At 38.3% G+C, this 14,463-nt stretch overlaps 1 protein-coding gene across 21 annotated transcripts in view; it reads right to left on the bottom strand.

Moving 5' to 3' along the window:
• Positions 1-14,463, bottom strand: part of LPP (LIM domain containing preferred translocation partner in lipoma) — a 728,299-nt gene that overhangs the window by 133,097 nt on the left and 580,739 nt on the right. The window lies entirely within an intron of this gene.

Genomic DNA, 14,463 nt, shown 5'->3' with positions numbered 1-14,463 from the left:
CCTGGGAAGTATTTCTTAATATATTTTGCTGCAGAATTTGAATGCCTCTTTAAAGTATAGCCCAAACTAAAGAACACTTTCCCCCTAAACAATAGACCCAACTATAGAACATTTTCCTCCTAAAGAATAAGAAATGTTAAATGCTGAAAAAAATGTCAAACTCTTCAGCACTTGATTTTTTTTTTTGATGTCTTAATATCATATTCTTGACATTTGATAAACTTTAATAAACTGTGTGGCTTGATTTACAAATTTATATCCAAGAGTGAACTTGTATCTGTTTTTATTATAAGATGTATAACCTTAGAAAAGTACTTTAAAATTTTAGACTGTCATTCCCTTCAGTAACAAAGCTAGGACTACCATATGGCACCACTGTTGCGATCATTCAGAAAAAAAGAAAAAAACTCAACTGGTTTACTAGAAAGTTCACTATACTATGTTTAAAAAGGATGCTAAAAGTCTTGAGATTTTATGCCACTATCTGATAATATTTCATTACAAAGAACATACTGGAAATTGCAGGTGAATGGATCATCAATCCATAAAATATAATTTAAAAACTTACATCATAATCAAAGCTTTCAAAATTTTTTTTCTCAACTGCTTGTGCAAAGTAATCACATTCATTCCAGTGTACATAGATTCATTTTCAGTATTTATACTGGCATTGTGTTCACTAACACATTTTTAATATTTATCTGAAGTGATCTTTATGGTATTATCTTTATGACTATTTTTTCCACTTTAAAAGAATCATTCAAATCACTGATCTAGTCTGGAAAAGTGAACAAATAGTGTAATGAAATAATAATAATCCTTTTAAAATGTAGGTTTAGCAGCAGCAGAAAAACAATACTAATAATATGAAAATACTGTGAGATGAATGGCACTGTTAGTGAACATCAGTTAAACACCACCAATCCACACAGGTTTTGTGGTATATATGCAATCATTAACAATGTGATGATTCATTAAAAGCATATTGGATTCCTGTGAATATTATAATTTTACATTTTATATTCATTAAATGCAAGTCAACAAAATAATTATTTACTACTCTTTCCTTTTCTAGACACCAAACTGGACTTCTTGAGACTCTATCAGGGACTACCAGTGATCTGTAGACCACACTTTGGTAAAAAATTTGTTCTGGCCAAATGTTATTGACTATTGGTCATGGTGGGCGACGAGGCAGGTAGAGGTAGTAATTATGATTCCAGGGCATGGTTGCCCAAAGTGTCAAGTCTGGAATCTAAAGGCCTGAGCTTACACGGTTTATGGAGAGATTGAGAGCTACCCATGAGGATCTAGGGGAAAATTTCAATCACTGATTAACAGGAAAGGTCAGAGCAGAGCCCTGAAGGTCAGGATGAAGGTCAGCTAAGCTTTGGAATTCTCACTGTATTTAATAGGCATTCCTTAGCTATTCTCTTTTTGTCCAGTTCTATGATCTTTATGCTGTAGAAGGAAATGACAATCCACTCCAGTATTCTTGCCTGGAGAATCCCATGGATAGAGGAACCTGGCAGGATACAGTTCACAGGGTCGCAAAGAGTTGGACATGAGTGAAGCGATTTAGCACACAGCACAAAATCTGTAGGATACCTGGAAAGGAATTAGACCACGTCACTGCCTTTCACATTAATTGTGAGACTATATACGTCCTACAATCACATGACAAAATGTGGTGTCATCTGAGAAAGTGCTTTGGAGATGTGGAAGGAACACTACACCCGAGAGGGCTCAGGAAAGGTTTTGTGGAGAAAGAGGCATTTAAGTGCAACCTTAAAGGATGGAATTGTGACAGGTAGGGATAGAAGAGAGAAAAACATTCTAGTTTTTCCACAAGAGGGGATGAGTGGCTAGGCTTCCTGGATCCAAAACCTCTGCAGTGGCTGGGTGGCAGGACAACGAGGTTTTGTCCTCTCAGCTATGAAAGCAGATGGACTGTGTTCACAAGGAACAGTCTTCTTCTTTATATTTTGGAGAATATTCTTCCAGAGTGGGTCAGGCTAATATGCTAGACCCAGACATGACCAGCACTGCTGCTTCCTGTACTTTTCCTATTCTTGGGAGAAATCGGGGACACCAGGCTCGGGGGCAGTCAGTCTGGCACCTTTAAAATCACAGGCACAGAAAAAGAGCGAAGAACAAAAATTAAAAATAGCCCTTCACATCAGCAGGACAGAAAAGGTGCCCGAATGTTCTCTTTTTGTATTAACAAAAATTTACAAACTATGCCTTTTATGGAGGCATTCACAATGGAAAGAAAGTCACTCTAGCATAGTTCATCCTTGCTCCTAGAGGATGCTACACATCATTAAAAGCATCCCATGATCTTGCTACCCATCTTAGAGAGAAGTATCTCAGTGCTTTTAAAGGAGAAAAACCAGGGGAATGGTACCAGACTTGGAGGCATCAGAGCATGAAGGAAACATAATTGATTAGGGGCCAGTGGGAAGTTAAGGGTCAAGATCAGACCCAAGGCTGGTTGAGAGGAGCTTATTGGCAAAGCTGAGCATAGTAACCTAATGGCAGAGGGTTAGACAGCCTAGGGAGAATTTTGTCAGTGAATTGAGATGCCTGAACTAATAAAAACGTGTCCTGTATTTTTGTTTGTTGTACGTATGATTTTATATCGACCATGGAGTCAGTCGGGGATTCTTCTCACTGCTCCCCCTCCATCTCCCTTACCCCAGCAACTATCACAATCTCTGCAAAACCTCTTAAATGCTTCTTTCCCCTCACATGTCTGCTGACCACATTGGGCTTATTATCTTTCATGGGCCATTGCAATGAATTCTTGATTGTTCTACTCTCTCTGATTTACTCCCTCTTACAAATGTAAAGAGGGCTTCCCTGGTGGCTCAGTAGCAAAGAATCTGCCTGCAAATCTAAGTTAGATCCCTGGACCAGGAAGATCCCCTGAAGAAGGAAATGGCAACACACTCCAGTATTCTTGCCTGGGAAATCCCATGGATAGGGGAGCCTGGTGGGCTATAGCCCATGGGATCGCTAAAGAGTTGGACACGACTTAGCAACTAAACAACAACAGCGAATGGAAAGGCTTTATGGTAGTCTTACTACTTGAGCTAAGTCTAGAAGTTTAGTTTTTGAAAAAGTCACTTTAGGAATGGCATAGGTATAAATTGACATTACAGGCAAATCTAGTTAAACTAGGGAGGTAAACTAGTGAGATCTGGGTTTTCTTTTCAATGTTTCAGCTTTCTCTTCTCGTCATGTGAATTTATTTTCTGCACAATATGAAAATACAATTTCATTTAAAAATGATGTCCTTGTGACAAGTACAGAATTAATACAGTAGATCATAGACCACCTTCTGTAAACCCTGCTTGTTTCCGAGGTGAGACCGAAAATATCCACAGTCCTTTTGAGAATTGGTGCCATGGCAAAGGAAGTTAACATACTCCCAAACTGAAGCCTATTCAACATCAAAGGTAAACTAGTACAGGGGCTTCCATGGCGATCCAGTGGTTAAGACTCCACTTCTACTTCACGGGGTGAGGTTTTGATCCCAGGCCTGGAAACTGTTAATAAGATACTGCATGCCATGTGGCACTCCCAAAAAGAATAAATAAAAAATTAAAAAAGAAAAAAGTAAACTAGTATATTTATGCAGACATGAAGCCAGGTCACATTTGTCTTAATATCATCCTTGCTAACTGACTTAGAAATTTCAGGCATAAGCAAAATTAATATTCTATCTTTAAACATTATAATGAAACTCTATATGCCAATTGTGTGATGTATATGTATCAGCTTTCTTACTAAGTACCTTCTAAAATATATTCTGAACAAAGTCCTGTTCCAAAAGTTCAATCAATAAGGTTATACCAGGGTAATGAAATGATAGCAAGTTATTCCTAGAAAAAAGCTTGCTCCATTTTACCCTCTGTGCACCCACTGGAGTTATCTTGCTAAAGTACAGCTTCTGTTAAACCTATTCAGAAATTATCTTCCACTGAACGTACAAAAAGATCATAGAACAAGTTTGTACTCTTCATGTGACAGGTCCATATCCCATTCACCGGAAGTTCTAGGATGATGGCACTTGCTATTCACCACAGCTTTTACTTTATGGAACCACGTAGTATTAATGCATGTAATAATAGACAACCTGTTTTTGTAAACAGCTTAAGTCCTAGGACAGTGATTCTCAACCTTGCTAGTATGTTGAAATCATCTGGAGAATTAAAAACAAAACAAAACACTGATCTCTGGGTCCCAGCTCCAGAGGTTCTGATTTGTGGTCTGTGTTGGGATGTCTTAGGATTGGACTTTTTAAAAGCTCTCCAGGTGATTACAGTGTTCAGCCAAGTCATGCTACTGTTCCAAGAGTGCATGTTTTTATATTGCTCGTCAGGATAACAGCTGATAGCTATCACCCAAACAATTCATCTGCATGCAAGACAGTTAGGGGACAGACTGTTAACCATGAGTTGGCTGAAAAAAAAAAAAAAGAAATTTCTGCGGCATCATAATATATCTTACTTTTCATGAACAACAGTAATTTCCCTAATGCTGTCTCTTTATGTCTTAGACTGAAGAGTTTTCAGTGGCTTTCCATCCATTGATAACATACATGAAGAGAATCAGTTAAGTTACCATAAAATAATTTGACAGCATTAAGCCAGAGAAAGCAGTTCACATATATTAAATACAAGCCTGCCTATAGAACAGGCTTCTTTTGTGCTGTAAATAAACTTAACATATGGCACTGCTATATGGCCTTAGAAAATACAAAACACACAAAGAATGTCCACCAATAGCCATTTAAGGTGTGATATCACATTCCATACATCATACATCAAATTGAGATTTACTATTTTTTTGGACTCTACCTTTAAATAATGTACCAATATTCAGTCTCCCATTGTTAGTGCTTTTTAGCTCTGTGAATCCTGAAATTCTTATCATATATTAAAAGCTGGACTGAGCACACATCTAGCTTTGTCATTGCTTGTGTGTAAATAATTATATTATACTACACTTCACTGTTATTGCTTAAATGGTCCTTGCAGAGACAGCTTGCAGACTTGATGGGCACATGGATGGGAAGGAGAAGGAGAGGGCTGATGGCTATTCTCTCTTTCTCTTCCCTGTTCTGTCTCTCTCTCATACACACACATGCACAGACAACAGGAAAAGGAGCAATGACTATAATAGCACTAGAACCTGTGTTAAATGTATAAAGCTTTTGGAAGGAGACACAATAAAAAGCATTTTAGTACAAAATAAGAAATTAAGCTAAGTAACAAGAAAACAAAATAGGTTCTCCAAATTCATCAGAAAGAATGGTTCAGGAATGGGTGAACAAAGGCCTAGGTAACAAATCTGATGAGATGGAGAACCTGGTGACTTACTGGTGAAAGTCATTACAAAGTCTAACCATGAGGTTATTTGTTTACAGATACCTATTTGCTTGGGCTTCCCTGGTAGCTCAGATGGTAAAGAATCCACCTGCAATGCAGGAGACCCCGGTTCGATTCCTGGATTGGGAAGATCCGCTGGAGAAGGGATGGGCTACCCACTTCAGTATTCCTGAGCTTCCCTGGTGGCTCAGCTGGTAAAAAATCTGCCTGTGATGTGGGAGACCTGGGTTCGATCCCTGGGTTGGGAAGATCCCCTGGAGAAAGGAACAGCTACCCACTCCAGTATTCTGGCCTGGAGAATTCCATGCACTGTATAGTCCACGTGGTCCCTAAAGTCAGACACGACTGAGAAACTTTCACTTCACATATTTGCTTAGGTTGGACCTTCAGGTAAGGAGGTAAATTGGGAGGGGGAGTCCCATATAGGGCTGCAAAAACAAGCATGTTTCACTAAAATCAATATACTGCATCACAAAGAAGCATAAGAAAGACATAAAAGAAAATTACTGTATTTTGTCCCATGGGGAAGACACTGCCTTACGTATTCTATACGCATTATCTCATTTAGTGCCATCAACCCTTCTTTAGTCTTATTTTATAGATGAGAAACCTGGGATTAAGTCACTTGGTCAAGGTCTCAAAGGCAGAAATGAGGTGAGACTGGGATGGGAATCAGATCAGACTTCTAAAGCCCATTTTTTTAATCAGCACAGGGTTTCTAGGAATACACTTCATTATTCAATCATAACTGTGATGTTTTCAGCATTGCTGAGGGACAGGATCTACTCCCACTCTTGGGGAAAAAAGAGCCAGTAAAGCATCATTTTTCCACTCCCTCAAGCCTCAGGAGAGCTTAGTGTCAGGATTGGCTACACATGCAAAAATCAGTACAGGTAAGGATCCTTCAGAGAAAAGCCTGAAATGTTGAACCTCAAACTCTGGCTTCCCACCAGAAACATTTTTAAAATAATGCAGATAGTCATACTCCACTGAGACACATTCTGATTCATTTGGTTTGGAGTGGGGACTGAAATAATGATGCTAATGTGCAGAGGGGATGGGGACCTTTGTCCTAAAGGAAACCACATGTTCATGTGTTTCACAAAGTGGAATTTATCCTAGAGTATGCTTAGAAAGTGGTGATGTTTGGGACCAAAGACCTGGCCCTCAGGAGCTACATCCTAGGAAATTGCAGAGGGAGTGAGTTAGCCACCAGGCACCCTGGTTCTAACCTTCACTAAGCTAGTATGCATAGGCACAGTGGTAAGGACAATCACTTTCTGACAACAACTTCCAGTCTCAGAAGGAGCAGCACAAACATAAATGAAAACCAGACAACACAACAAAAGCAAAACAAAAAAATAACACTGCTTTGCAATTTGGGATACAATACACGGTGCCCTTTGAACAAAATTGGGTATCCCATGGTAGAAAGGCAATCAGACAGAACTGCAAGTCTTGCCTTGTTACTCACTAGCTATGGGAGCCTAAACAAGTTTCCTAAATACTCTGAGCCTGAAGTCCCTTGTTTTTAAAATAAGTAGTTGTGTCATCTATCCAGTTATTCTTTCAACCCCTCAACAGATACACTTACTGAATTTCTATTGTGTTCTAAGTCCTGTGACAGTGGTAACCTTTACTCAGCCTCTATAAAAATGAATGGATAAACAACAAAGTCCTACTGTATAGCACAGAGAACAGTACTCAGCATCCTATGATAAGCCATGATGGGAAAGAATGTAATATATACATAAATATGCTATAAATATGTGTGTGTGTATACATATAAATATATATATATAGAGAGAGAGAGAAAGAGAGATAACCAAATCATTGTTGTATAGCAGAAATTAACACAACATTGTAAATCAAGTATACTTCAATTAAACAGATTTTTAAAAAGGCCATGACAAAGACTGCCTTGACTATCTGGTCACCAAGTTCAATGACAGGAGCAGCTACAAAGTGCCAAGTAGAGGCTTTGCTTCTTTTTCCTTCCAACTACAGGAGGCAGAGAACAACTTAAAATGAAGAGGACCAGAGGTGGATGCTCTGAATCCTCCTCTGAAGACAGTGGTCCATGTGGGGGTAAGAGGCAGCTTCATCTCTGAGGCAGTTATAAGATATTTACCAATATGGTACTAGTATAATTTAGTGCTAGAAATTCAATCCCAAACTTGAAAAAATTTGTGGACCCCAGAATGATGATAATCGTCAAGATTTATTCAGCACTTATTTGACAAGCACTGTTTTAAGGATTTAAATATTTTATCTCAAGTAATCCTTTCAACACCCTCATGATACAGGTCCTTTCATTATGTTCATTAGAGTATAAGAGATGGTTGCCTAGGGAGATTAGGTAACTTGCCCAAAGCCACAGAGCTAATTATTGAATCTAGAACTGGGACCCAGTCAGTCTGGACTTAAAATGCACTAAACCCCTCCTCTAACCTGGCTTTGGGCTTTAGAATTTGAAAATTCTGGCCTGGCAGATGTAAGCTTGCATAAGCCTTACAAAATTCCTAATAGTAATATTAGTATTTATTTTGGCTAAAGCATTATTTCAAGTTAATTTTTAAACACAGGCGTTTTCATATTCCGATTCTTAATTTTAATCTATTGTCCTATATTTAAAATTCATTTCATGATTGATCTGTTAACAAGAAAAAAATCAATGTTTACTAGTACAGTTAAAAAACTGTGACTGCAATGATTATTTTTGACTTATGATTAAAATGTGCTCTATGGTATCTATCATGAGATTTGCATTTCCCTCAGGCTCTACTCAAAGCTAAAAAACCTTTAAGCGTGCCATGTTACCTTGTAGTTTTATAGGTGGAAAATCTCCACATGTATTTTTGGTTATTTAAGAGCAAATCAACCACTGAGTGTTCCTGAAGCTATTGTATTTCAATGTCTAACAACAGCCATAATATTCTCTTTACAATATTATTAAATAACAAGCACTCCTTATATTTATATATGGGTTTATAATTGTAAATGTACTTTCTCACTCAGTGCTACCGAAAAGAGCAAAATGAACCCTAAAATTAAGGCTACTTCTTTTAGATTTCCAGTATATGAAGACTGAAAGAGATCCTGCAAGCTCACATAAAACTTCATCATTTCCATGTTCTTTTTTGAATCTTGTAATAACTAAAGGCCAGAGAAGACAATTATCTTCTTTTAACAAGTTAACCTAGGAATAATGCTGTGCATGACTTGACAGGTAGATAACAGAGCTGGAATTTAACCCTACTTCATCTAACCCCAAGTCTTAGTGATCTTGCTGGACCACACAACCTGCAAGCCTGGTGACGGGCCTAGAGATGGGTGATATTTTCACCTGACACTATGTCCCAGGGGAGCCATTCAGTCTTACTTGGGGGTTTTGGATTTTCTACTTAGTGCTGAAATGCTCATTATACATTGTTAAAGGATTTTAAAAATCCTAAAATGTAATAGTACGTGAAAACTTAGAAACCATTCAGTCCAACCTCATTTACAGATGAAAAAGCAAAGGCTCAGACAGAGGGAGTGCCTTGATGAAGATCCTACAGCAAATCAACAGCAAAGGTGAGACCTGAATCCAGGCCTTCAGGCTCTCAGCATAGTGCACTTGTTGTTTATTGTTGTTTAGTCGCTAAGTCTTGTCCATTCTTTGTGACCCCACGGACTGTAGCCTCTGAACCAGCACAACCATTCCACTTCTGTCTGAAACACCTGTTATACTTTGGATTTGTACATCTGAATGCTCTGAAAACGGAAAAAAAAGCAGCAGCAGGATGTGGGGTGCTGGGTTCTGCAGAGGTATCATTTGATAAAAGAAGGTCAGTTTCTGGTTCCTGTTTGAACAAAGCTGGTCTGAATCCATCTGTCTACTGGAGTTAATTATTCAATATTCATTTGATTGGCTTCCACTTTTATTTTATTTGTTAATATTAGGCCAAAAACTATTTGAGTGAAATAAGTGGCAGGTTTGTGGTCAGAAGAACTGAGTTCTAGTCCTGGTTCTACTACATATATATATATATATATATATATATATATATATATATATATCTGTGACTTTGGGCAAGCAACTCGGTGACTCAAAGTGTTACTGGGAGGAACATATATATATATATAAAGCTGTAAGTGCAAACAAAATGTAAGGAATTCCTTCAAACTATATCACTATAAAAGAAATTTTGTTATAAATATTAATGCAAATCACATGCACAATATAGCATAAAATATTTATATATCTGGGGCTTGTATCCGAGGATCATATTTTGAGGAATCCTATGCAAAATACAAGATGGAATGCAGTATTGGATGTGAGTAGATAGATTTGGAGGAGCTAAGCTTCTTGGAAATGCTGGCTGTGCTATTTATCTTCCCAGTGGAGCGGGCAAAGGGATGCCATGAATATTTGACACATGATGCTACATCAGAGCTCAAAGGCAGACCAACGCACTGCCTTAGACCTTTAGGCCATTTTTGCCCTTGCATGTCTGTAAAATCCTCGTTGCTAAACTGCAGTAGGCATGGATTCCATCTCTAGCACTTGCAGAGCAACACTGAGCTCTCTGGGCACTGAAGTGACGTCTTGGGAACAGATACTAATACATGTATGCATGCACACAGTATGTGAAAACATGCAAGATTGAAAGTGATTAGTGCATTACTCTTAGGTAATACTTCCCACCGAGATTATGCTCCTGGAAAAATTCCTCTGTTTCAAAAAGCTTGCACAATTGTCTGCTATCACTTGCCCAAAATGTTTGGGATAAAAATGGTGTTAAATTTAAGGAAACACACTTCTCAACTTTCTTTGTTAACATCTGAATAAAACATGAGAAGGTTCCTACTTTACCCCTCTCCTCTTTCATTCAGAGAAAAAGTCCCTTCACAACCTTGCTTTGTGTGAGAGAGGAAATAGTCACCCTTCTTTGCCACCTTCAAAATGGTACAATCACTGAGTTTAAAGGTAGAAAAGCTTAAATTCCATTCTAATAAATCCCACTGGCTATCATCATTTCTGAGGTGCAGCGCAATATTTTATAAAAAGAACAAAGCAAGAAATCACATATCTATCTGGTAGAGGCTTATGGTCCTGTGAGATCATGGAAGAGCAGCACAAGAAAGGCACAGAAAGTTCTACAGGAAGGATTTTGTTGGGACTGAAAGAATACGTTTATATGAGAGTCTGAGCAATAATGGAACATTTCCTTAATGCACCTGGGCTGAGGCATATATTGAACACTTTCTATCTCTTGCTGTAAAAGGAATACACTGAATCAAGTGATCTGAAGTGCTTTTCTAAGCACATCCTAGTCTTCAGTTTCTCATTCTAAGATAAAATTTATAAGGTGAATATGCAAATTGAAGTTAGATTAAGTCTGCCTGAGGGTAAGGAGAAGAAGTTCAATGATAATATTTGGACAGCTTTTCAAGACCCCAAATTTGTTGAAAAACTATAAAAGCTATAAACAAAACAAAACATAAGAAAACCAGACAATAGGCATGTTCTGTTTATGTCAGCAGAGAATTTCTGGGTGATTCCTCTTGTAATAATGTAGTTTCCACTTTTAGATTATCATATTCAGTAAACACTTAAGTTTTATGGAATAACTAATACCCAAGCATCTAATATCCAGTGAGATAAGTTAAGGGCTCTCCCTTAGCAAGGCGAGTATAAGGAGATCCCAGACAACAAGTAAATCCACAGAAACTGCACAAAACCAGATAAGCTCAGTAGTGGGTTCTTGCATCAGCTCCTGTTTATGTACTTTTATTTGTAGTTTTATCTTGGGCAAGAGACACCACACAAGGGGAGTGCAAAGTTGAAGGTCTTTAGCAAAAATTTGGACTGTAAACACAGCTTGGCATTATCAGCGTTCTGTTAAGTTCAAAGAAGAGAGAGTTAAAACAAATACAGCTTGCTTTATTTCTGAAACAAAACTGTGCACAGATTTGTGGCCACAATACTAATTAACCTGTAGATTGCTCCTTTCATCTATTCAATGTGTTTTTCTTCCCCCTGTTACAACATGTTGGGGTTATTTTTTTCCCATCTGGAATATTCTCAAACTGTTCTCTTAGAGGCATTAGAGAGAAGAACAGAATATGAAAATACTAGAGAGACTGACTTGTACAATAAGATTAGAGAAGCTATATATGTACATATAACGAGGCTAAAGGATGACTAAGGAGTGCCATGATGATGGTCTATAAATATTTGAAAGGTGTAAATGCTGAGGAATAATTTAGCTTGGTCCAGGTGGTACAAATGGAAGCGATGGTATATCTTGAAGAAAAGGGAAGACCTCTATTAAAGAAAAATGTTAAAATAAGTTGTTGTCCACGGGATACAGCAAAACTCAAACAGAATAGCAGTTGAAAAACATTAGCATAAAAGTCATCTGAGTTAAATTCGCCCATTCCAGTCCATTTCAGTTCATGGACTCCTAAAATGCCAATGTTCACTTTTGCCATCTCCTGTTTGACCACTTCCAATTTACCTTGATTCATGGACCTAACATTCCAGGTTCCTACGCTATATTGCTCTTCACAGCATCGGACTTAACTTCCCTCACCAGTCACATCCACAACTGGGCGTTGTTTTGCTTTGGCTCTGTCTCTTCATTCTTTTTGGAGTTATTTCTCCACTCTTCTGGAACAAGTGAATTTAACTCAGATGACCATTATATCTACTACTGTGGGCAAGAATTCGTTAGAAGAAACGGAGTAGCCCTCATAGTCAACAAAAGAGTCTGAAATGCAGTTCTTGAGTGCCATCTCAAAAACAACAAAATGATCTCTGATTGTTTCCAAGGCAAACCATTCAATATCACAGTAATCCAAGTCTATACCCTGACCAGTAATGCTGAAGAAGCTGAAGATGAATGGTTCTATGAAGACCTTACAAGACCTTATAGAAGTAATATCCGCAAAAGATGTCCTTTTCATTTTAGAGGACTGGAATGCAAACTAGGAAGTCAAAAGATATCTGGAATAACAGGCAAATTTGGCCTTGGAGTACAAAATGAAGCAGGGCAAAGGCTAATAGATTTTTGCCAAGAGAACGCACTGGTCATAGCAAACACCCTCTTCCAACAACACAAGAGAAGACTCTCCACATGGACATCACCAGATGGTCAACACCGAAATCAGACTGATTATATTCTCTGCAGACAAAGATGGAGAAGCTCTATACAGTCAGCAAAAATAAGATTGGGAGCAGACTGTGGCTCAGATTATGAAATCCTTATTGGCAAATTCAGACTTAAATTGAAGAAAGTAGGGAAAACCACTAGACCATTCAGGTATGACCTAAATTAAATCCCTTATGGTTATACAATGGAAGTGATAAATAGATTCAAGGGATTAGATCTGATAGAGTGCCTGAAGAGCTATGGACGGAGGTTTGTGACATTGTACAGGAGGCAGTGATCAAGACCATTCCCAGGAAAAAAGAAATGCAAAAAGGCAAAAGAGGCCTTAGGAAGAGGCCTTAGGAATAGCTGAGAAAAGAAGAGAAGTGAAAGGAAAAGGAGAAAAGGAAAGATATAACTATATGAATGCAGAGTTCCAAAGAATAGCATGGAGAGATAAGAAAGCCTTCCTCAGTGATCAATACAAAGAAATAGAGGAAAACAATAGAATGGGAAAGACTAGAGATCTCTTCAAGAAAATTAGAGATACCAAGGGAACATTTCATGCAAAGATGGGTTCAATAAGGACAGAAATGGTATGGACCTAACAGAAGCAGAAGATATTAAAAAGAGGTGGCCAGAATACACAGAAGAACTACACAAAAAAGATCTTCATGACCCAGATAACTATTATGATGGGATCACTCACCTAGAGCCAGACATCCTGGAATTCAAAGTCAAGTGGGCCTTAGGAAGCATCACTATGAACAAAGCTAGTGGAGGTGATGGAATTCCAGTTGAGCTTTTTCAAATCCTAAAAGATGATGCTGTGAAAATGCTGCACTCAATATGCCAGCAAAAATGGAAACTCAGCAGTGGCCATAGGACTGGAAAAGGTCAGTTTTCATTCCAATCCCAAAGAAAGGCAATGCCAAAGAATGTTCAAACTACCACACAATTGCACTCATCTCAGATGCTATCAAAATAATGCTCAAAATTCTCCAAGCCAAGATTCAACAATACATGAACCACGAACTTCCAAATGTTCAAGCTGGATTTAGAAAAGGCAGAGGAACCAGAGAACAAATTGCCAACATCCACTGAATCATCAAAAAAGCAAGAGAGTTCCAGAAAAACATCTCTTTCTGCGTTATTGACTTCGCCAATGCCTTTGACTGTGTGGATCACAACAAACTGTGGAAAATTCTTAAAGAGATGGAATACCAGACCACCTTACCTGCCTCCTGAGAAATCTGTATGCAGGTCAGGAAGCAACAGTTAGAACCAGATGTGGAACAACAGACTGGTTCCAAATTGAGAAAGGAGTATGTCAAAACTGTATATTGTCAGCTTGCTTATTTAACTTATATGCAGAGTACATCATGCAAAATGCCATGCTAGATGAAGCACAAACTGGAATCAAGATTGCTGGGAGAAATATTAACCTCAGACATGCAGATGACTCCATCCTTATGGCAGAAAGCAAAGAAGAACTAAAGAGCCTCTTGATGAAAGTGAAAGAGGAGAGTGAAAAAGTTGGCTTAAAACTCAGCATTCAGAAAACTAAGATCATGGCATCAAGTCCCATCACTTCAAGGCAAACAGATGGGGAAAGAGTGGAAACAGTGGCAGACTTTATTTTCTTGGGCTCCAAAATCACTGTGGATTGTGACTGCAGCCATGAAATTAAGTGATGCATGCTCCCTGGAAGAAAAGCTATGACCAACCTAGATAGCATATTAAAAAGCAGAGACATTAATTTGCCAACAAAGCTCTGTCTAGTCAAAGCTATGGTTTTTCTAGTAGTCAGGTATGGATGCGAGCGTTGGTCCGTAAAGAAAACTGAGTGACCTACTCAGCCATTAAAAAGAATATATTTGAATCCGTTCTAATGAGGTGGATGAAACTGGAGCCTATTATACAGAGTG

The sequence above is a fragment of the Giraffa tippelskirchi genome, chromosome 2 (genome assembly GCF_054371585.1).
Source record: "Giraffa tippelskirchi isolate mGirTip1 chromosome 2, T2T-mGirTip1v1.2.pri, whole genome shotgun sequence".
In the NCBI taxonomy this organism is placed as follows: Eukaryota; Metazoa; Chordata; class Mammalia; order Artiodactyla; family Giraffidae; genus Giraffa; species Giraffa tippelskirchi.
Note: the sequence above shows the minus strand (reverse complement) of the source record. Positions and strands in the feature narration are given on the sequence as shown.